Here is a 23,282-nt window from a genome sequence, read left to right on the forward strand (position 1 = left end):
CACTACCATAGCAAACTGACTACTACTACCCTCTACGATTGACGAGAACGACGACGACGACGGCAGCAGTCATCCTTCTCATTCTCCTCCTCATCCTCCTTCTACCAAGCTCAGACCCACCCTCCCGCCCCTCGAGCTGCATTGTCAACCTCCTTCCTTCCCCTTTTACCGCGCATATATGTATGCATTGGCGTAGCTTCCTGAGAAACCGACGACTGTCTACAATGGCGGCCTCCTCGCGAGATTTCTACGTCCATAAGTAATTTGATCTTATGTAAGATTTTCAATTGATATTTTCTGATATTTTTATTCTCTGTTTTCAACGAGATTAATGTGCCGTTTCTACGAACTATTTCATATCTCTCGATACTTTTATCAATGTCAAGCTTTCATTTCTTATGATAGAAAAAAGATCGATCGTTCGTAGAGAGATCATTTGCTTCCTAAGGAATGAGTTAATTACTTACGGTGAACGTTGTCGTGGCGGTGTGAAAGATGTTGTCCCCTGAAACAGAACAGATAGAATTATTATTATTTCAAGGATATATGATGGATAAATTCTTTCGTATATTTTTCTTCTTAAGAAAATCTTAAGAAATATCTTTTGATATTTTAAGATAATTTTTGTCTTAAATATTAAAAATCTATATTAATCATACGATGTTAACAATTGTAAAGATTGAACGATAGATTCAGAAAGTGACGTTCTTTCCCTCGATAAAAATTCGTCTTCGCCGGATAGAAATTTTGAAAATGAGAGACGAAGGTGGAGGAGACGTCCGCCACGAAATTTGCATCTCTGCTTCGCCAATGCCGCTCAAGGCGATATTGTCGTTCACAATGAAACCACCCCCCAAAGCTTTCCACCACCCCCGACACATGCTCCCTCAGACAACGCACATGCAACGGACGCGTGTCGCGTTCGAACTTTCGCCTCGAACCAGATACTACGCACGAAACTTCGCGAATCTATCGTGCGATTGTATCGGGCGATACAAAAAGAATGAAAGAGAAAAAGGAAGTAAAAAAAAAGAAAAAAAAAAAAAAAAAAAAGAAGGAATGTTTTGCTTCTTCATCACGGTCGAGAAAACGTGAATTCCGGAGACTCGTTTCGCTCGGGCGAAGGAAAATAATCTAAAGTGAACGAAACGTTTTCAAATTCTGTAGTATTTTTATTTTTTCAAATAGTTTTATGCATGAAATGCAACATTAAATTGCATGCACGATATACTACGATACAATGAAACGTAGAAATTATTGTATAATATCGCGAATATTACGAACATTCGTTTCATTTCACATTAATCGATATCCGATAAAAACGTAACGGCGTAAATTTAGATATATCACGAAGGATATCGCCGAATCGTTCACGAAATAAACAAGAAAGAATTGTATGCCGTATCGATTATCGATTACATAACGTCCTTTCTCAAACCGTCTTCTAGCACGTTCTATTCGAGGACTAGTGTTCGAACGATCTCATTAATAAATTGAATCAGCGTCGACACTGATGTTAATGAACCCGTAATTATCGAACAGAATTAAGATCATGATTTTACGTGATTTTCAGATAAAAAGAATTCTCTTATATATCCCATTTATGTCGTTTGTCTGTATCTAAAATTTTTTACCGTTTGAACGTTAAGAAAGGACAAAAAAAGTCTTTCGTACGATGTGACATTTTACGAGTACAATATAATATATTCAATTAATAAAGAATATCCGAGTATTTGAAATATTGATTTGTAACAGAAATGGAAATTTATTCTTAAGAAAGGGAGAGACTCCAAAAGATAGGATCATATAGTAGGAATATCGAACAATGGAATACGGCTGGCAACTGGAAATTTCGTGAGACGCGTCTCAAGAACAATTCTACATCTACTCGAAGCTATATTGTCTCGATTAAGGATGCACGGAGTAGCGATATAGGGCTGGCGAAAGGGGCAGTACGGTACTAGCAAGCGAAGGAGGTCGGAGGTGCTAGGTGCTACGCTTCGACGCCAGTATCTCAGACAGTTCTGGCCGGCAAGACTTAACAAATAGGCAAAGTTTTGGATGCCGGAGCCGGTGGATTCTCCGCTACTGCGGCAACGACATCCTCTGTCTCTTTCTCTCCCTCTCTTTCTCTCTCTCTCCTCTTTGTTTCTAAGTTTATGATGTATTAGCCGTGCTCCGTCTCCCTCATTCCCTCTTTCTTCATCTCCCGTATCCAGCCCCTCTACTCTCTGTCCTTCTCAATCTCTCTCTCTCTCTCTCTTTTTCTATCTCTTCTTCTTCCTCTCTCTCTCTCTCTCTCTCTCTCTCTTTCTCTTTCTCTCTCTATCCTTCTGTCCTAGAGAACGCGCTTGTCTCGCGCTTTTGAGTTGACCAATTTATACGCGACGTAGCTTTAAGATACAACGACCATCCGAGCGAATTAACGACGTAACGTTCTCCTAACAGGAGTGATTAAAGCCTGGGGAGCGCGACCTTGCGTTCTCGGGAGATACTCTCGCAAAGTGGATGCTGTTAAGTCCCTTGAAACGTGGTTAAATAATATATATCGATGATCGACAATTATATCATTTATGTATTCACCTATTAAAATATTTTTATTGTTCTAGAAAATTGTAATTGAGGATAAATATATTTTTAATGAATTTAATATGCAATCGATATAATTTAATCGTTAAAAAATCGTTTATCGATATCGATTATATAAAGCCGTTCGTTCATTCGTTTTAAGAAAATAAGAATGATTATCGATAAAATAAAGAAAGAGATAACGGGATATTTAAGTGATTTGTTTTCAAGAAGAAAACGAATAACGTTATTCACATGAAACGATCTTCCTTTGAAATAATATTGACGATACGAGAAATGAATGAGCACGTAAACGTACTCACTAAATTTCGATTTACCATCAAACGAGAAAAATTATTTCAACTCTAACCGTTTCCCCGGATATGTTCGATTATTCGATGGAAAAACGTACAGGATTTCGGGCGCGCCGAACGTAACAGAATACGCGCTATGCTGTAACGAGATCTAGAGAGTACTTGGAGCTCGTAACGTTCGTAACGGACATCAAACGTTTACGGCTGGTGTCTCGTGATTCGCAGAATACCTTTTATTTTTTCCGATTTTTTTTTCTTTTGTCTCTTTCCCTCTGTCTGTCTGTCTGTCTGTCTCTCTCTCTCTCTCTCTCTCTCTCTGACTCTCTGATTCTCTGTTCCTCTTTCTCCCATTTACTCTTTAATTATTCTATGACATTAAACAAACAATTCTTGTATGTTTATATATTTAACAATTTTACCGTGAAAATGGTTCTAAGGTTTTCTATGAAACGTAATAAATCTATTGTTTCCAATTATGAGAAATCGATTTAGCTATGTATTTATCGACTTCGGATAAATTCATTTATGATATTAAATAATCAAATAAAATATAAATGATTTTATCATTTTACACACGTAGAATATAGTTGGTATGACGTGAATTTAATATATGTATGTATATATAGTTGTTTAGCGATAAACGACCAAGCAAACGATGTTCGTTCTTCCCGGAACTTATCTCTTATATAAATAGAAGCTGAAAGATTTGTTTGATGAAGTTTTAATTATCTAAACTATTTCTGGTTTCAAATATTTTCTATTATTTTAAATATATAAGCGATGAATTATTTAATAGGATCGATTGACAATTATTTATTTGAAAATTTTCATTTTTAAATTGAATGATACATATATCATGTGTTATGTATATACATATAATATACGTATGTTTAATTTAACAAATTGTGAAATAAGTATATGTAGTTACGTTATAAGATTCATTCTCTGTATGTATATATATATATATATATATATATATATATATATAATAATAATAATAATAATATATTGTAACATTTATCCAATATTTTCGTAATAATCTTATGAATCTCTCTATCTATTCATCCATCCATCCGTCTATCTATTTATCTGTCTATATATCTATCTATTTATTTACCTTTATTTTTTTTCCTCTTTTAGCACGTTCCGACTGAGAATTAATAAAGCTCGCTCATGGCTCGGCCAGTTCACGACGCGACGTCGTTCGCCAGAAGAAAATCAATACCCGATAGGAGCGTTCCCGAAGGTCCGCTTATACTCGTCGTGCTATCTCGCTTTTATCTCGATCGTATCTTACATATTGGCGTGCGTCGCGAACGTTTCCATCGCTCTCGAGCATTGGCGAACGAGCGTTTACACACGATGAAGCGTTGCAGTAACCGCCCACACCCTTCTACCATGTCGTAGTTTGCTCGCTTGTTCGCGCGCCTTCTCAGGGTGACAGATGGCCGACCGGTAGACAAAGAACTTGGTCGACTGCTTTTCGTGCTCGTTGCGTAACTCAATAACGAGGAACGCGAGTCAATCGTTTCTACTCGACATCGACGACGACGATGACGACGACGACGAGGACAACGACGACGACGACAACGACGACGTCAATGTCGAAGGACCACCCTCGTAGAGGTATCGAAAGGACGATGGGGTTGAAAATCAAATCCCGTTGCTTCAATGGAAATCTTCCTGCGGACAAGATTTCATCTTTCTATTTTCATCTCTCTTTCTCATTCTCTTTCTCTCTCTTTCTTTCTCTCTCTCTTTCTCTCTTTCTCTTGTTCTTTTACGCTCCTTGTTCTCTATTTCTCGCTCCTTCTCTTGGCTAGTCTCCCCACCGTTTCCTAACTTTCCATCATCAATCAAATATTCCCTCTCCGATAGGAACGTCAAACCACGTCGAACACGATCGAAGGGTACTTGGTTAGTGTTCCACGATGATTAGACGATTAAGAGTTCCCCTCTAATCGTACGTTCGTGCCGGCTCTTGGATATAGAATTAGCTTTACTACCAGTACAACGAGATATTTGCTTCGTGTTTGATTCAAACGTATAAGACCTTTTATTTCTTTTATCATACGTTATATCGATTAGAAATGAATCTACAGTGAATCGTTTACGTGATCTGATTGAAAACTGATTGATTGTAATGCATTTTTATAGAGATCGCACTTTGAATAGTTTTAATTGAAAAATTAATAATAAATGTGTTTGCAACTAGAGCATAATAATTTTGTTGGACCGCGATTAGAAGCATCGTCTTAGAACGACGATCAAGGCAGAAATAGGCGTGATAGGCGCATGTGCGCGAAGAAGAAGAGGGCGGCGAGTTGACGGATACACAATAGACACGTGCCAGAATCTAATCATCGTAGAAAACCTGGGGCTAGAGCTGTTTTTTTCTTTAAGCTTCACCATTCATCGTGTTAACTCACTGGAAATTCATTAAAATGGACTGCTATGAGCGCATGACTAACGTTTCTCTTTTTTATCTTCTTTATATTCGATAACGCGTATTATTATAAAAATGTTCAAATATACGACTTAGTTTTTTAGAAAATTGTCGTGATATATCAAATCGTATTTTTATATGTCATTTCAGAACAAAAGAGATAGCATAGACGAATATATGTCGATGACATTCATCACATGAAGAATTACTATTCTAATCGTTTAGGAAAAGTGGCTTTAGTGCGATAAACTTTTTCAACGACAACGATGTGGAAGAGCTTTAGGAAGTGTACGCTCAAGGCACAGAGAGAATGATTTCACGGTAACTACAATCGGTGAGGCCAGCTATATATTCTCAACCGCTCAGGCCTATAGATAACGATCGCACTTTGGTATTAGTATTCACTGATCGAAAGTTCAACGTATGCGGTCCTATTTTTACGGTGACGGTTAGCAACTGCATTTCCATGTCTAAAGTCGTTTATTCGATGGCTCGCTGCATATTCGATCGCGCGGGGGGGCTTATATCGTGTACGTAAAAGTTACAACGGCTGCTGAAATTGAGATAGGAACACGTGGCCCCGTAGCTCTAGAGGAGACGCCCCCTGCATCTAATCGCGAGAGTAGTTATGGAATATTCTCGGACGGTGAACGGAAGGATGGCACACACGTATTCTCTCTGCACGCGTTCGACAACGATAATGAATTGTCGTCTGGAAATGTCTATCGATTCACTGATAATCAGAAGGAACTTATAATTGGAATTAAATGAATAAAATTCTAACGCGTTCGTTGCTTTTTATAGACGTTGTATACTTTTTCATTTTAATTTTTCATTTCTCGTATAAATTATATATTTCTATATGAAAATAAATATAAAGATAGATATTACGTTATATTTAAAATATGCAAAAGTAAAAGGGTTCCTCGATGTTTAGAAGTAAATATCTTTTTTATTTTAATATTAATAGACCAAGATAACTAATACGTCTGATATACATACGTATAATATATATAGAAAATCTAAGTATTCTGTAACGGGACAGTGAATTCCTTAGAGAAAGGACGAAGCAACAAGTGGCTTCTTAGCTCGAACAATCTTAGCTCGATGTTCAACAAGTGTTTTCCGAATGAATATCTCTGAACATTTCTAGCAGGAAATATTAAGAAATGACCATCTTCCTTATCGTAGAACGTCTATTTCTTGGTTCTTCTTTTCTCCTTCCATTTGTCCATTTCTTTTTTTAAATTCAATCTCAAAGAGTTCTTATACCTTCGACATATTAAGAGAAGTATAATAAGATGATTATTTTCAAAATTATTAGAGAAACTCGATATTTATTTATATTTAATATCAAATTCTCAAATATGTTCATAACACGTGTCATATAAAAACTTCAGAATATCTGAATTTTCAGAATATCTCTCGATGTACGAATCAATAATAAATAGATGAATTTATTAAACAAATCTATCATATAATATTTCGTTCTATCAATCGATATCTTTTATATTTTTCAAAAGGTTAAAGGGTAGTCTTTATTCCACTTAATGATTACATTGTAAATTCAACTGAACATGATTTACATCCGTCAGATTTTAATTACATAATTTCGTCAGATTAATTCGAAATATAAGCGGAATAACATATTCCAAATTGCAAATTGCTGGAAATTTAATGGTTTTGTCTGATTATCGACAAAGATGTGACGGAAGTTTGTAACGCGAAGAAAAATAAATGACGTATGGACTTATCGCATAGATGATATATTACAAATTATGTTTGTTAGATAGGAAAGATTATTACGAATAAGGGTAGATATCTTCAATTAAATTTCTTATCAATGAAATTCAGAATTATTACACGATACAAGTGATTTAATATAAAATTGTGATTTAAATATAAATCAATAATCAAAAGATCATTGCTTGTAACTGATGTCTTTGCGTGTTTTTTATTTGTTGTTGAACAAATTGTTGTTCAACAACATATGTACAATTTATGAAAATAAAAAAAGAAGGAGGAAGAATAGAATACATCATAGGAAGTTCAAATACTCATTCAAAGGACAGAACACTTGAGCAGCAACAAGTTGATATCTTGTTCCCTTAAAAGGGTTTAACGAAAAGAGGGATGAGTATCAGAAACGTCTTTACCGTTGTTATCGTAAGAAAACACTCCTTCCTTTCTTCCTTCCTATCGTCTTTCAGCTTGGCATACTTCTTCTTTTCATCAACAGGTTACCCTGTTGGGTGGTAAGCTCTGGTCTGGAAAATCTTTAAAGGAAGTTTCTCTCGACCATGAAGGGGCTAAGAAAACTCTCGTTGCTGCGAGAGGAAAAGAAATTGTGGTATGAGAAGTAGGAAGAAAAGGATGGGTAGACTTTCTTTCTTAGGGCCTGAGAAAGCGAAGGACGTTCAGTTGGAGGGTGTTTTCCTTAGGGATGACTCCAAGACGATCTACTCTCACCCTCTCACTCTTCAACGTCTTCTCTCTAACCTGTTGAAGTTACCCCTAGAGAGATAAAGTGTTTTCTTGGCCGGAGACGAGGATGGGGACCGGGGAAATTTGCTAGGGTAAGAGGCGAGAATCTTGGGATACTTGGGATAAAGTCTATAGAAGGAGACGGATGGATGATTCGCTCTGCGAAACTAAGGGAGATAAGAAGGAAGAGAGAGACAGAGAGACAGAGAGAAGGAGAAAGAGAGAGAGACAGAGAGAAGGAGAGAGAGAGAGAGAGAGAGAGAGATAGAGAGAAGGAGAGAAAGAGAGAGAGAGGGAAAGAAGAGCGCGTTGAGATCTTTCCGGGCGAGAAGACGCGGGTGAACGAGTCCCTGAAGAGAGAGAGAGAGAGAGAGAGAGAGAGAGAGAGAGAGAGAGAAAGAGAAAAAGAGAGAGAGAGAGAGAGAGAGAGAGAGAGAGTAGAGCCGAGAGCTCTTTGAAGAAGTGACACCTTTGTTTTCCCAGAGGGCGCTCGAACGAGCCGCGAAGGGTTAGTAGTCTCGAGGAAAATTGACGTTACGAGGAAATTACTCGGAAGCAGGAGACAAAACCCTCGTGCTCGGCGATGCGCATTCGCACGATACTCGCCCGCTATTAGACCGCACATGCAAGTGCGTTGCCACGGACTCGTCAGTACGCTCGTTCGACCCGAAAATTCTTATCTCGTTATAAATCTTGAAAATACTCTCATTGAATGCTTCTGATATTTGAAAAATTATTCGAATAAAAATACATTTTTCTATGTATTAAGGAGGAACTAGTCGAGTTCTTTCAGCATCTTCAGCTGGTATTTCCGGAAGTGTCATTGTCCCGGTCGAATCTCGATTGCGTTTTGAAAAGCTAATGTGAGGGAGCAACACGTTGCTGGGACGCGTGACTTTTTGCCCACGAGTCTGCTTTTTGTGGGCTAAGCCATTGTGCGTTTGACTTCTTCCTCCTAAATGGACTGTCGCGTTGTCGGGATAAATATTTAACGGGGAGGAAGGTAGGAAGAGACTGTTATGTCGACATCCGTCAACATCCGTCAACATCGAGGAGGAGGTGGAGTAGACGAGAGACGCTCTTGTTCTTCCGGCGAGTGCAGGATGCTCTCGATCATATCTCACAAACGGGAGACCGCGTTTGTACGTACATAAATGCACACACACATACACCCACACACACACACACACACACACACATACATATATATATACACACATATATCTCATATACGGCCGATCCTTTACGAGATTCAAAATATATGCAGAGTCGCGACGCATGATCGCACACCGACAAAGAAGTTTCTCGAGATAAAGGGTCTTTTCGAGGAAAGAGATCGACTCGCCGATTCTGTTTTCGACCGCAAAACGGTGAAAATACGAGCCCTGAAGAAACGAGCCCAAACCACTATTATTCACAATTTTCGTAAACGGATATACATAACGAGAAGGAGACAAGCAGATGATGAACCTTTTTCCTTGGGAATCCACGGATTATAACGAGCGTTCGGTTCGAACAACGTTTCGCGGTAGGCTCAAGTAATTCGAGACGTTTCTTCGTCTTCTTTTTGACCTCTTCCTAGTTTTCAGCTGCAGCTCGACATCACGAGTGTTCGCTTGCCAGTCATTCGTTTGGCAGATGCCGAAATCGATGCGCCCAGAGAGATAATGGGACGCACTACGACGGATAATGGATTATTTAATAGAAGAAACGACATAGAGTGGTCCAGATTTCTTTGGATATTGTTTCCTTAGTTTTCCTTTTTTCTTTTTTTTCTTTTTTTTAAACCATCCTTTTCCCTCTTTCTCCTCTTTTATCATTTTTGAATTGATTTCTTAACAATCGTGTTATTTCTTTCATAATCTTTTTCTAAAAATTTTTTTGTAAAAGATATTTCTTCATTGATTTATCGAATGACAAACTGATGAAAGAAATAAGATATATTCTGTAAATTATCTCTTTAATAATTAATTTCAATTTCTACTTAAATACATATTCAACGTAGGCCATTGTAGTGAAAAAGAAAAAAAAAAAAAAAAAAGAAAAGAAAAAAGAAGAGAAAGAAAAAAGAGATTATCCCTATCTTTGGGAAAAGAAACGTATTACAGCATGAAGAACTTTACATGATCATCGTCGTCGTATAAGGAGATTGTGTATTCGTTTGAGGGCTAAGTCGCGAAGAGAGAAAGAGAGAGAAAGAGAGAGAGAGAGAGAGAGAGAGAGAGAGAGAGAATCATAGTTATCCGATACATGAACACATCTGTAAATGTATACGTGTGAGTGTGTGTATCGAAGAGGTAGGCTCTGCACCCTCCGCTTGTCGTCGGTTATTTCTTTCTGTTTACCTCCCGTGAGCTCGCGATAGAAGATACAAGAGCAAGAAAGAAAGTGAGGGAGAAAGAGAGGGTGAGACATCGTCCTTCTCTTCTACCTTTGCTTCTTTTCTCGAGCGCTCGTTTTTTCCTCCCTTTGTCACGCAGCCACGGAAATTAAGAGACTTTTCTCGTCCACCCTTTTCGAAGTACACACACACACACACGCATACGTAAGAGGAGAAGGAGAGTAGGTGGAAGAGATGTTGGAGACGAGCGTTGGCGTGCGCGAGCGCACGCATTACGAAGAGCTTGTACGTAAGTGTGTTGAGAAGGGGGATACAGAAGCTATTGTCCACGGACACCTGTGGACTTGTGAGCCACATACGATGCTCCGGCAGCCACTTACTTTCGAGTACAGAAAAAGCTCACTCTCTGTCACTCTCTTTGTCACTCTCTCTCTCTCTCTCTTTCTCTCTCTCTTTCTCTCTCTCTTTCTCTTTCTCTCTCTCTCTCTCTCTCTCTCACTCTCTCTCTCTCTCTCTTTCGTGCTTTTCTTCGACTCTCGGTGCATAGTCTATCTATCTACGTACTTTCTCTCTTCTATTCTTGCGTGAAACAAATCTCTTAGCTTCCTCTATTGTCGAATCTTGAATCCTGTGATTTTCTTAAAAGGAATCCTTCTTTATCTCTCAACAATCTATTTTTTTTTTTTTTTTTATTATTTGCAGCATTAATCATTTTCGTTTTTACATTATCGCGAAGATCGAATTGTATTTTTTATTTCACTCGCCATCGATATCTTTAGAATCAAGTCTTTTCTTAAAAAATCCGAGGATAAAGATTATCCAAGTGGAATAATTCGATCCTCGTGGCTTTCAACGTTCTATAAACTTGAGTGCTCAAGAGTGTATTCATTCATCGATGAATTATAATAATGAGGTATGAGATCGAACGAATGATATAAATCAAATTGAAGTTTATTCGTTTAAGAAACGTATATAAAATCAAAAAGAGCAAGCTCTGTTATATATCCTATGAATCGGTTCTTGGTTATAATTCTATATAACAGCGAAAAACAATCATCTTTATCATCATCCAAACAAATTCTTATCAAAGATACAAGCGACTATATTTTTGTAGATGCGGCTACAATGACCATATCGTTTAAACGAACGCATCTCGCTGTTTCGACAAAGTACATATATCATACGTATACATATACAACGTATGCACTTGATTAAACGCCAACATCCAGTGCTTAATTATCCATAATATCCGTTGCAACCGGATATCATGGACCATCGAATTGGTAACGGTTTGAGAAAGAAAACGAACGAGAGAGGGAGAGAGATGGAAAACAAAAAAAAAATGGGAATAAAAAAAAAAACAAGAAAAAAAAATACAATGCCCCACAGACGCGTAAAAGTACGGCCGTGTACGCGCGCAATTCAATCGCTGGTGAGCACATCAATGTGTAGGTACGCCGTTGGCCGATAGGTAAAAACAAAAATCGAGCCCGCCGATATACGCGTTTTTTTTTTTATTATTTTTGTTTTCTTCTTTTTGTGAAATTATGGCTCTTGCCTCGGAGATTCGCACACTTTCATAAATCAATCGACGCTTCAACATTTATATATATAATACATACATATATATATATATATATATATATATATATATATATATATTTATATATACACATAAACATACATAAATGCGTATAATCATATACACATGAGTGTAATATATATATATATATATATATATATATATATGTTATCATGGTTAATTATTTTTATTCACAGGCCTGTGCACAGAGAAACATTCAGTTCCATGCTCCATCGCGGTGATTCTCTCACTTAGGCGTAAAAAGTATGCGTTTGCGGGTTCGCGCACATAGCGCATCCCTCGCGGCCAAGTAGTGATCGCAAGCGCATCTAACACATGTTCATATACACGACTGTTTATACGTATGTACGCGTGTACGTGTGTCTCAAATGGTAGCTACGCCTCGTCAAATTTGCACATTTATTCGTTTAACTGGTCGCATAAAATCGAGCTTGAAACTTCCACTAGCGCTCGCACTAGCATGTTTTCCATCGCGTTTCTGTGTCGTAATACACTCGCACACCCGCGCATAAGAGAGAGAGGAGAGAAAGAGGAGAGACAGAGAGAGAGAGAGAGAGAGAGAGAGAGAGAGAGTATATGAGAGAAAGAGAAAGAAAGAAAGACACTCATCCTTTATTCATGACCCTCCGAAGGGCTTGATGGAGGCCCGCAGCTTAGAAAACATACGCCGATGAATTTTTTGTTTTAATCTGCTCTCTTGTTTCTGTCATCGCGTGCTCGCGCGCGTACGAATGGCAAGGGCACAATTATTTTTTATGAAGCAGTTCGTTTGACGGACCACACTCGTTCCACAAGTCTCCAGCGATTTTTGTTTTTCCCTGCTCTCCACTCCCCTCTCACTCTCTTTCGTCGACCATTTTTTGTTTATTTTTTTCCTTCCATATCTGTCCCCCTCCCTCCTCTCTTTCTCTCTCTCTCTCTCTCTCACACTCTTTTCGGAAAATTTGTGAACTCATAGTCGCTGTTTCCCCTACTTCTTTTTGTTTGTTATTTTTTTTTTTAATCGTGAACGACGCCGTCGACAGCGCATCCTAGGCGCGAAACGTCGAGAGGGACCCTTTTTTACGTGAAAGTCGCGTTCAAAGGTGAACAACATTGGTCCATGTCCGAAGGGAAAAAAGCGACGGAGTGGCGATATCGAGATATTATTTAAGTACCTCTATCGCGTTGATTTGGGACAAGGGAGTTATCTTTCGAACATTGAGTTTTTTTTGTTTCCTTTCCTTTATTTTACATCGTTTAGAAAAAACGGATCGAAGATCGATCTATTCCGGATTAACGGAGTTATTACGAGGATTTAAAGTATTTCGATGTTTCACGTAATTTTCGTTACGCGTTTCCATACGATAGGTATTTCGCTTTCACGACTATTGTTTTTTCCCAGTCGTAGGTATCTCCACTTTATTGCCATAGGACAACGATCTTTCCTCGTGATGCGCGTATTGAAAATACGTCAGACAGCGAGAGATTAACCTTCCACAATTTTACGTCGAGTCAAAGCGAGAAACGAGAGAAAGATATATATATATATATATATATATATATATATATATATATATATGTAGATAGGTAGATAGAAACTATAGAGAAAATTTCTACGATTTAAACTCTCTTCTCGGTTACCATCGACCTTTGTGCTTCTGTTTCTAATATCGCAAGAAATTATCGCTTTCATGTAAAGTGTCCCAGAAAATAATACATTATTTTTTTCTTTTTTCTTTTTTTTTTTTTTTTGTTTTTTTTTTTTTTTGTTAAAGGAACGTCGAGATACGACAAGATGAAATTCGTGATGTAGCCAGGTCAAGAGGAAGAGAAAGAGGGAGATGGAACAGCTGCTAATTAACGATTCAATCTCTCGCTATGTTCGCCAGCCGATAGTTTAATTGATTCCGAAATAGTTGTTCTCGCGAAATGCAAGAGTAAAATGATACTTGAAGACTAGCGTAACCCTCGTCAGGCATCTTGTGGTCACCGGCCACATTGAACGGATCCGACAAGAAATAAATTACGACGAGGCTCTACGCCAACCTCCAAGAATGTCCACCCTTCTTCCTATCGTTCTTTCCCACTCCCAGTTTATCCGGACGAAACCGTTCGCGAAACAATCCCGAAGCAAATCGAACACGTCTTTCTCTCCGCCCCTCTTTCTTTCCCTCGCTTCCGTCGCTCTTTCGATTTGGGGATGAACCTAAGGACAAACTTCGATCCTCGTAGCTTTCGTCCTTGTTCTTTGTACCCTCGAAATTCCAACCATCGAATACGAAGAAAAAGACCTCGAGAAATGTAATCCTTTCTCTTCGGATGGTATAGGGCTGTTATATCGATTTTAATCAAGTCACGTTAAGTGTCATCGAAATTTTTAACGAAGACGACAAATTTATCTACGCAGCTACATACACATAAGTAATAACTTTCTAACGATAAATTTTACTTTTTCTTTCTCGCGATAACAAAGAAAAAGAATTCTTATCTCTTAATGAAAATCATTTCTCTTATCTAATATTTTTCTAAAACGTCACGTGATTTTGTTGAAAAGAGATACACTATAGATACATTTCGAATAGGACGAAAGGTAGCTAGACGATCGGCGGTCTGTTTTTCTCTCCCTTTCTCTCTCTCTCTCTCTCTCTTTCTCTCTTTCTATCTTTCTCTCAAAAGAGAAAAGGAGAGAGAAAGAAGATATTTCCTCTGACCCAGGTAACAGGCGTGGCGTGATTCGGGCCAAGTTGCAGTTTCTCGCACGGGCTAAATCAGAGGGACTTTTCTCGGCTCAGTACGGTAGAAGCAATCGGGAAGTCGTGAAGAGCTCGCTCGCTCGAACGCTCGCGTGTGTATTTACTAGAAGATGGAAATGTGAGTCAGGAACATGAGTCGAATGTATGTATCGAGGGAAAAGTATCGCTGTTTTGGCGGGGTTGAGTCGGTGGCGGGAAAGTTATCGCGTAACTACACGATACTTCGGACGTTCTCAGTTTGGAAAGCGTAGCTTACAGCGGCTCCCGGGATCCTGAAAAGTAGTAGGTAGACATGCCTGGCCTCGCGCGTTGCGAGAGAGTAGCTTGTATCGTAGCTTTTCAAAGTGAGTTCTCTCTATCTCTGTCTCGCTTCTCTTACTCCTCCTCTTCTAGACTTCTTCCTCTTTCTCTCTGCTCGCTTCGGAGTACACACATAGTCCATCGGATGCATCGGGATGCATCGACGCTATCATAGCGTGTTCATGAGATAGAGAGAGAGAGAGAGAGAGAGAGAGAGAGAGAGAGAGAGAGAGAGAGAGAGAAGGTAGAAGAGACCCAGGATTCTCGTCTAGGCAAGCTCGATCGCATCGACGGCCAACGTCGTTTAATAAATGCTTTCCTCTTCGGTACGCGAGAAAGCATCCAACAGAGAGAGAGAGAGAGAGAGAGAGAGAGAGAGAGAGAGAGAGAGAGAGAGAGAGAGGAAGAGAGAGAGAGAAACTTACCTAATGAGGCAGAAAACGAAAGCTTCTACCGGCAGATAGATAGATAGATAGATATATAGATAAATAGAGAAAGATGGATAACTGATAAAGAAATATAGATAAAAGTAGAATTAATTAAAAGGAAGTGTAAATAATTATCATAGTTGAAAGAAATTCTTGAGCATCTCTGTGAATGCATCGATCGATGAAGGAGCAAAAGGAAAAGAGAAAGAGAAAGACAGAAACGCACAGAACGCATCAACGGAGAAACGTCATTTTGTGCGAAAAACAGAAGGTTCATGGAAGTTGCTCGCAGTTCGCGGCTTTTAAGCTTGACATGGCCGTTGGAAAGAATCGGAAAAGCCGGTAACAGAGACGGACTGCAATAATTATCGGCGAATAGAAGGAGGAAAAAGGAGAGAGACGAAAGGAGGGTGGCAAGGACGAGGAAGAGAGGGAAGGAGGGAGAGTAGGAGAGATGGCGTCCCTCCGACCGCCACAGCACCAGCCGACGGAGAGGGTACGAGGGACGATGAAAAGTTTGACCGGACGCAGCGAGCACAATGCATCGCGGTCCACCCTCCTCGCCTTTCTCTCACCCCCTCAAACCCTCCCTCCAGCTAGCCCAACAGCGGAGCGACCCACCCCACGATCTCCACCCGCATTGTACGACCAATCAATATTGTTTTATACCGCGAGTCGTGAGACGAGCCAGCCCGATGGCTTCGACCGCTCGATGCTCCGCTCGCTTGCAACCGCCGTTGCAGCAGCCGTTGCACTCTTTCCTTCCTTCCTTCCTTCCTCATCTCCGATCGCCTCCGGCTTAAATTCTTTCTTTTTCACTTCCTCTCCTTCTTATTTCTCCTTACTCAAGAACCCGACACTTTTGATCATTTCTTCTTTTATTTTTGTCCTCTTCCCCCCTCTTCCTTCCCACCTTTTCTCCCAACCCTCGGGCCAAACTCCTTTTATTTCTCCCGTATTTTCTTATCAGCCTAACATCTCTCTTAAGTTTTATTAACGTATTATCTTATTCATAAATTTATAACATTTCGAATTATTTTTAATTCGCTTTAAAAATAGAATCGTATTAATTCCTTTCAGAATGACTACCAATAGAAAATGGTTGATAATTATTTCCACGAAGGAAATATTGAGGTCGTCCTTTAAGAAATCTAATGTCTCACCGACGTTTATTCATTATCCGACAGGAGATAGAACCGGAGAGAAGACGGAGAGGTAATAACTAACACCGAGTTTTCTGCGTCGACGCTCCCAGTTGAGAGGCAAGATTTTCTTTGCACGATGACAAGAGGACGCGCAAGAACGACGCACAATGTGCATCCGCTTGGTTCGCTCAACGAGGAGGAGGATGTCGACGACGGTAGTGGAGTAAGAGGAGAAAGAGGAGGAGGAGGAGAAGGAGGAGAAGGAGGAGGAGAAAGAAGAGGAGAAGGAGGGGAGGGGACAGTGACGAAGGAGAAAAGAGAGAGAGAGAGAGAGAAAGAGAAAGAAAGAGAGGGAAGTTGGAGGGGGAGGATACGTTTCGCTCGCTCGATGACGCTGATTCAGGATTACTCTCCCTCTTTAATTATCCTGCCTCCTTCTCCCTTCGTCCTTCTCTTCAGCCCTCGTTTAGCAATCGTCGACGTCGTCGACGTCATCGTCGTCTTCTTCTCTCTTTTCCACGAGAAAGAGAGAGAGAGAGAGAGAGAAAGAAAGAGAGAGAGAGAGAGAGAGAGAAGGAGGGAAAGATGGAGCATGGAACGGACAGACGGGGTCTTGCGGTGCAGTGCGATAACGAAATTATCTTCGAGAGCACGCTTCTTAGGCAGGAACCGGAAATATCGCTGGACGATAATGTCGATATCTCATAAGAACCGTCACATTCTCCGCGCCTATATTATTCTTCTCAGAGCTCGGACTCTCTTTTTTATAGATCGTCAAGTTGGAACACATTCATCTCTTAGTCGTCACTCTGCCTCTATTATCTCTCTCTTTATTTTTTCTCCTCGAACATCATTAAACAACTAAGATAGTAAAGTTTTTTTTTTTTTTTATTGTTTCTTTTTTTTGTTTTCTTTTTTCATTGTTCGAAAAGATCGATCTTTATGAAAGCAAGAAATTTATTTATTTACAATGATCAGGTACTTTCATTAGATGTAGTAAATTCTTGATAACGATCAACTTAATTTTTAATGAATCTGCAAAAAGAGCTGATACAATGACTATCTCTGTTCCTCTTTCTTTTCCTTCCTATCCCGTGTCGAGGGGCTGATCGAGTCTAGCAAACATGCACTCATGAGACACGCACGTCACGTAATTTCACGTACACATATATACGTACATACGTGTATTTACGCATGTGTACCGCTAATCTTGCGTATTTCTCTTCCTAGAGCGAGACGATAGATACATACGAGATATTTGAATCTTTTTATGATATTCTGTAGTTTTAAGGAAGAACGGTAATAATAATGCGAGGCGAATTTTTTCAACTTTATTCGCGAGGAAAGTTCTTTCAAAACAATACAATAATAAAATTTTTATAACACTACTCAAGTTTTTATAGAGCGATATGTTACTTTTAACATGTTTCATTATCCGCTCGAAAAAGTATTTGCATATTTCTTTCATATGTTTATTTCTATTTCTTTTGTTTAATTTACATTTGTCGTGAAGCGCAGCTTTTTATCCTTTCATGCCGAATTATCTTACCTATCTACTCCCACACATCGTTGTTTTTTCGCGATTAGGAAAATGACTATCACTATACGATTTTCAAACGTCAATCGCAGACATAGAGAGAAAGTGAGTCCTATTTCGCGTTAATTATCGGTTGGATCGCGTGCAAAGCCGCATGGCAATTTCATTTGCTCCGTACAGTATTTATTTTCCTTTTGCGGAGAACGACCAAGGACGGTGGAAATCTATTCGCGACGGAAACGGTCTGCACTTTATACGTAAACAACCTCGCGAATGGACAACGTAGTATTGAAACGATTTGCACGCGAAGCAGTCTCAACTTTAACGATTAATATCTCTTTTTATCTTCGTTTCTTTCTTTTTTTTCTTAGAAAACGTAGCGATAGGAATCACTTACGTCCACCTACGCGACCGACGATTTGTCAAATTCTACCTGCATCCTCATACTGAAAAAGAAAATGAACGATATTGAACGACTCTACGACGAACTTTGTCCTTAATCCTTCGACCCTTTGAATGACGAAAAGAAAAAAAAAAGAAAAAGGGGGAGAGAGAGAGGGAGAGAGAGAGAGAGAGAGAGAGAGAGGGAGAGAGAGAAACGAAAAAATAAAAAGGAAGAAAAAACAAAAGAAAAACGAGAAAAAGACAATATCGCACGTCGACCGAACGACATTTCCCGTTTCGAAAGACTTCCGTCGTATGATTTATCGCATGGATCGCGTGCGAATCGTGTCGCAACGTACCGATGCTCAGCTTCAGCGAGTCCTTTATTTCTTTTTTATGTTTTTCTTTTTTCACTGACGGAGTGATTCCCTTGTATGCGATTGGCCGTACCGGTGAATCGGTCGGGGCCCAATCACGTTAGGAGAGGCCCAGTCAGCGAACATCCAGCCCCATTTACTTAACTAATCTCATGGGTGAGGTACCTAGCATAGCATTATAAAATATGTCTATGTATGTATGCTTTATGTGCGCACGCAGCATAAAATGTAAGCGTAGGTGGAAAAAAAAGAAGGATCGTTCCGGAAGAACGTGCCGATGCGATCCATTGTCCTTCGCCATTCTCCTCTTGCTCGCCGGCTATTCGATCTCTCTCTCTCTCTCTCTCTCTCTCTCTCTCTTTCCTCTTTTATTCGCCTCGATTCGCCTCGTCTCGCATTCGACAAAAGCTGGTCACGCGTTCGCGCACTTATGCGTCTCTTTTCGCGCGAGACTTACGTATCTCTCTTTTCGAAATCGTGACATAAGCGGCGCACCCGCTTATAAGTTCGATCAAAATTATTTGTTTCTTTTCTACGAAGATATACGATCGAATTAATTAATTAGGGACAATTGATGAAAAATCAATATTACATATGCATATTATTATCTTTATATAGTTCGTAAAATAAATGACTTAGATCTTTTGAAACTAATCAAGTACTTGATACTTTTTTAACGTTATTTTTCTTATATAATTAAACGATATTATCTCTATATAAGAGTATACGTTTCTATCACGATCGAATAAAATGAACAAGATCTAAAAACAATTGTTTAGCTATTAGATTTAAGAACATTTAGAAAAATCACGACGAATTATACGTAGTTCAGACCACAGCTAATAATATATTCAACGTTACTAATTGACTGACATCGATTAAGGATTCGCGAAGTGTTGGGGAAAATTAATTAGCGTCGCGACGGCTGTACGATATCTCAGTACGATATACAAAACGGAAGGATCGTTGAACGACGAAATGAAAAAAATATATACTTACAGTTTGTTCGTCTTTTTGAATGAGATCCAGATGACCCTTGGGAACTAACAAATGAAAATGATTTCTTTTTTCTCTCGCTCATTACCAAATGACAAAATTGCTTTCCGATTGTTCCTTTTTTTCTTTTTTTTTTTTTTTTTTTTACCATTTATTAATTTACCTACAGCATTTTACTCCAAATAAATTAACGTTGGTAAAAATCAAGAAATTAGCCAATTAACAGAATAATTACCCGAACTTCTCACGTTTCGACGAAGAAGAGGTTTTGTAAATTGGCCTATTGAAATTGTCCGAAAATAGGGCGGACACAAATCCAGTCTAATCGAAGTGCCTTAACGAGAGTTTGAGAAATGTTACACCGTTTCTGATGGGGTTAATCGCGCTTGAACTGGCACCATCTTAAACATATGTCGATATGGAACTTGAAGGAACGAACATTAGTTGCGCGGAACGTCGCGTTTGCGTTCAGTAATTTCACAGGCGATAAGGTTTGCTCTTTGGAACCTTATCGCCATTATCATTGGCTCTCGATCGATTTCCTTATCAGCGATACTCGGGAGCTTCCCATCGCGGTGAGAAAGAAAACGAAAGAGTATAAAAGATATCAAGAGTGTTTCGTGTCAAGATAAAGTGCGATCGTTATTACGAGGCGAGAGAAAGAGGGGAGGGTGAAGGAGGGGGTGAGAAAGATCGGGAGCGTGCGCGCGGGAGAGAGAGGGAGAAAGAGAGAGAGAGAGATATTCGTAATGTTGAAGAACCCTCAACCATCCAAAGGAAGGAATAATCAGGAGAGAGTGTGCTGGTGCGATCAGCAAAAGGCGCGAAAACTTGCGGAGAATAAATTAAATAAGAAAAGGAGTAAATCTGTAGTCGAAATACCGAAAGGAATACGGAAGGACGTCCTCGAGAGAGAGAGAGAGAGAGAGAGAGAGAGAGAGAGAGAGAGAAAGAGAGAGTGGGCGACTCTCGCACCGGCTCGAGAGAAAAGTCTCACCATTATCGATGCACAAAGCTTCGTGATCCTTTGATGTCGACTATTACGGGACCGTCGATTGGTGTTGAAAGAGCGAAATTCGGCACCCTCCGAGAGTGACCACCCACGCTCGTTGCCTCGCCTCTTGTTCGAGGAGGAGGGGAAAGAAGACGAGGAGGAGTAACGTTTGCTCGTAAAGGGAAAAAAAGAAAAAAATATACACTTACCGCGTCGTTTCGTTCTCTCAGCAGGTGATCACGATGGAACAGAAGAAGAAGAAGATGAAGAAGAAGAGGTTAGAAGAGGGTTGGGAAAAGAGAAGGAGAAGACGATGGTGGTAGTAGCGGCGTCGTTGGTAGTGGTGATGGTAGTGGTGGTGGTAGAACTCGCTCGCGACGCAGCTCAGCGGAAAACAATTAAGGGAAGGGGAGGAAAGGGCTGCCTTGTATGATAATGCGTTGTAACCTCCGCCACGGGAGAAGCGATACGGTAAAGGAAGAGGAGCCGGCGCGTTCTGCGGAGGAGGTGGAGATGGATGGAGTTGGAGGAAGAGGCGACGGTGATACCAGCTCGGATGGAGACGACTGGGTGTAGAGGGACGAAGAGAGCGACGTTGAGAAGAGAGAGTAGAGAAAGAGAAAGAGAGGAAGGGATCCCGGTGGTTCTTACTTTGCATTCCTTTGTGTGTCCTCCTGAGCCCTCCATCTACCCTCCTACAACCCAACCCTCCTCCTCCCTCTTCAAGCTTGAACTAACGCCCGAGGTTTTAATGCACTTGTCTACTCCAGATGCGTTCATAAAGATATATATGCCGTCTGTTCGAGCGGAGAGGCCAAGAGAAACGAGAGTCTTCGAAATGGTAGAGAGAGAGAGAGAGAAAGAGAGAGAGAGAGAGAGAGAGAGAGAAGAAGAACGACGAGCAAGTCGGTGCTACGTAACGATATGAAATGCATTTTAAATTCTAAGCATTCACCCCTTCCTCCTTCTATTCGTCCTCCTACGTCTCATCCACATTCCAACTCCTCTTACTCTACACGGTATAGCCGAGTCGAAAGACCTCGGCTCTTTGCCCGAGCAATCCTATAGGGAGGACGGCGTACAAAAGTTTTAAAAAGAAGACGAAAGAAGAGGGATGGAATCAAAGTGCGATGTTACGCGGTCACTTAGTTTTTTGTCTATGAGATCGTCGACTCTTTTCCCACACCCTTTCTCGCACTCTTCTTATCTCTTTTTTTTTTGCGGACGCACGTAGGAAATGTATTCGCCTCAAAGGAACGCCTAACGAAGCGTAAAGGTATAGATATGCAACTTGACCCGATCTTTTGATCATGCTTGCCGTCTTATGTGTTTTCTCTTACTTGTTAGTACGTGTTATACGTGTATGTGCGTGCATGCAGAATAGATGGTAAAAAAAAAAAAAAAAAAAAAGAAAAAAAAAGAAAGAAGGTATCAGTGAACTACTTCTTTCTCTCGTTTCTTCCTTCCTAAGTTTTCTTATGTAAAGATATTTTTTAAATTATCCATTTGGTATATATTTGAAAGAAATTCATACTTATAAATTTTATCAGAGAAGTTAAAGTAAGTGCGTACCTTTTGATCGATCGTATTAATCGCATAATCATAGAAATGCAATTATTATCATCGCGTTAAAATCTCGAAAGTTAGAATTTTTCTCGACTTACCTTCCGTGTTCTGATATCCGAGCACCAACCAGCCCACGGTTACGGCGTCATTCGTCAATCTATAACACAAATTTCGCATTGGTGAACGGCCCCCTGTTAATACCTATTAGAATTCTAATTCTTTCGAAGTGACCTAACCCGTGGCTATACGTTCGATTATTCGTAATATCGTTGTGCATGCTAACGAAGCACGATCAAGCCGAGATAAGATACGGATAATGTCGCGATATCAATTACGACCTTTTTCGCGAGAGCATTGAATCACTGTTCGATTTCGCTGAATCGACGATACGCATGTTCCTTTCTAAACATAAATGATTAAAGTTCGCCGATAAATAGGACGTAGTAATGGCTCATTGTAGGTATAACAGACTCTTTTCTATCTATCTAATACGATTTCTTGATGATGACTTTTCGTTTAACGTGTCGAGACGGCGATTCTAAGCGTACTCGCGCACGCTTACGATCAATTCGAATGAAATAAAAGTGGAGGCTCTTTATTAAGCAGATAAGCGTGATGTTAATGCGAAACAACTCCGCGCCCTTTTCAAGGGAAAAGAAGAAGGAAAAAAAAAGGAAGAAGAAAAAGGGGTGGGGGTAAAAAAGTTGGCGACGTAATAGAAGGACTATTAAAGTCACTCGCAGGTATAAAGGATTGAATAAAGCGACGGAGTGAAACGTCGTAGCATCACGTGTGTGACGCGCACAATGCCGAGAATGTAGCGTGGAAGGTCTGAGAGTATGCGCAACGAGTCGACGTCGATTCGCATAAGATACACACGTGTGAGACACCAGCGAGAGAACTGACGTGTGTCGTGCGTACGAAAGGGAGAGAGAAAGAGATAGATGTGGAAAGAGAAAAAGACTCCCTTTCATGCGAAGAGAAGAAAGCGGGCGCGAGATTCGCGCTTCATTCACCTCGAAGTCTGTGGAGGCGAGCGTTGAGGAAGGAGAAAAGAAGAGGAA

The 23,282-nt window shown here is 39.9% G+C and overlaps 1 protein-coding gene across 5 annotated transcripts in view; it reads right to left on the minus strand.

The window, feature by feature from the left end:
* Positions 1 to 23,282, minus strand: part of LOC124425560 (uncharacterized protein DDB_G0286105-like) — an 88,556-nt gene that overhangs the window by 49,241 nt on the left and 16,033 nt on the right. For 4 of the 5 annotated variants that reach the window (XM_046966066.1, XM_046966063.1, XM_046966068.1 and 1 more), the window contains exons 2-3: positions 22,317 to 22,375; positions 468 to 505 (exon numbers count right to left, since the gene is read on the minus strand). The gene's annotated coding sequence lies outside the window, so the exon portion shown is untranslated. The remainder of the gene's footprint in view (positions 1 to 467; positions 506 to 22,316; positions 22,376 to 23,282) is intronic. The other variant, XM_046966067.1, reaches the window with a different exon arrangement.

The sequence above is a fragment of the Vespa crabro genome, chromosome 7, assembly GCF_910589235.1.
Source record: "Vespa crabro chromosome 7, iyVesCrab1.2, whole genome shotgun sequence".
In the NCBI taxonomy this organism is placed as follows: domain Eukaryota; kingdom Metazoa; phylum Arthropoda; class Insecta; order Hymenoptera; family Vespidae; genus Vespa; species Vespa crabro.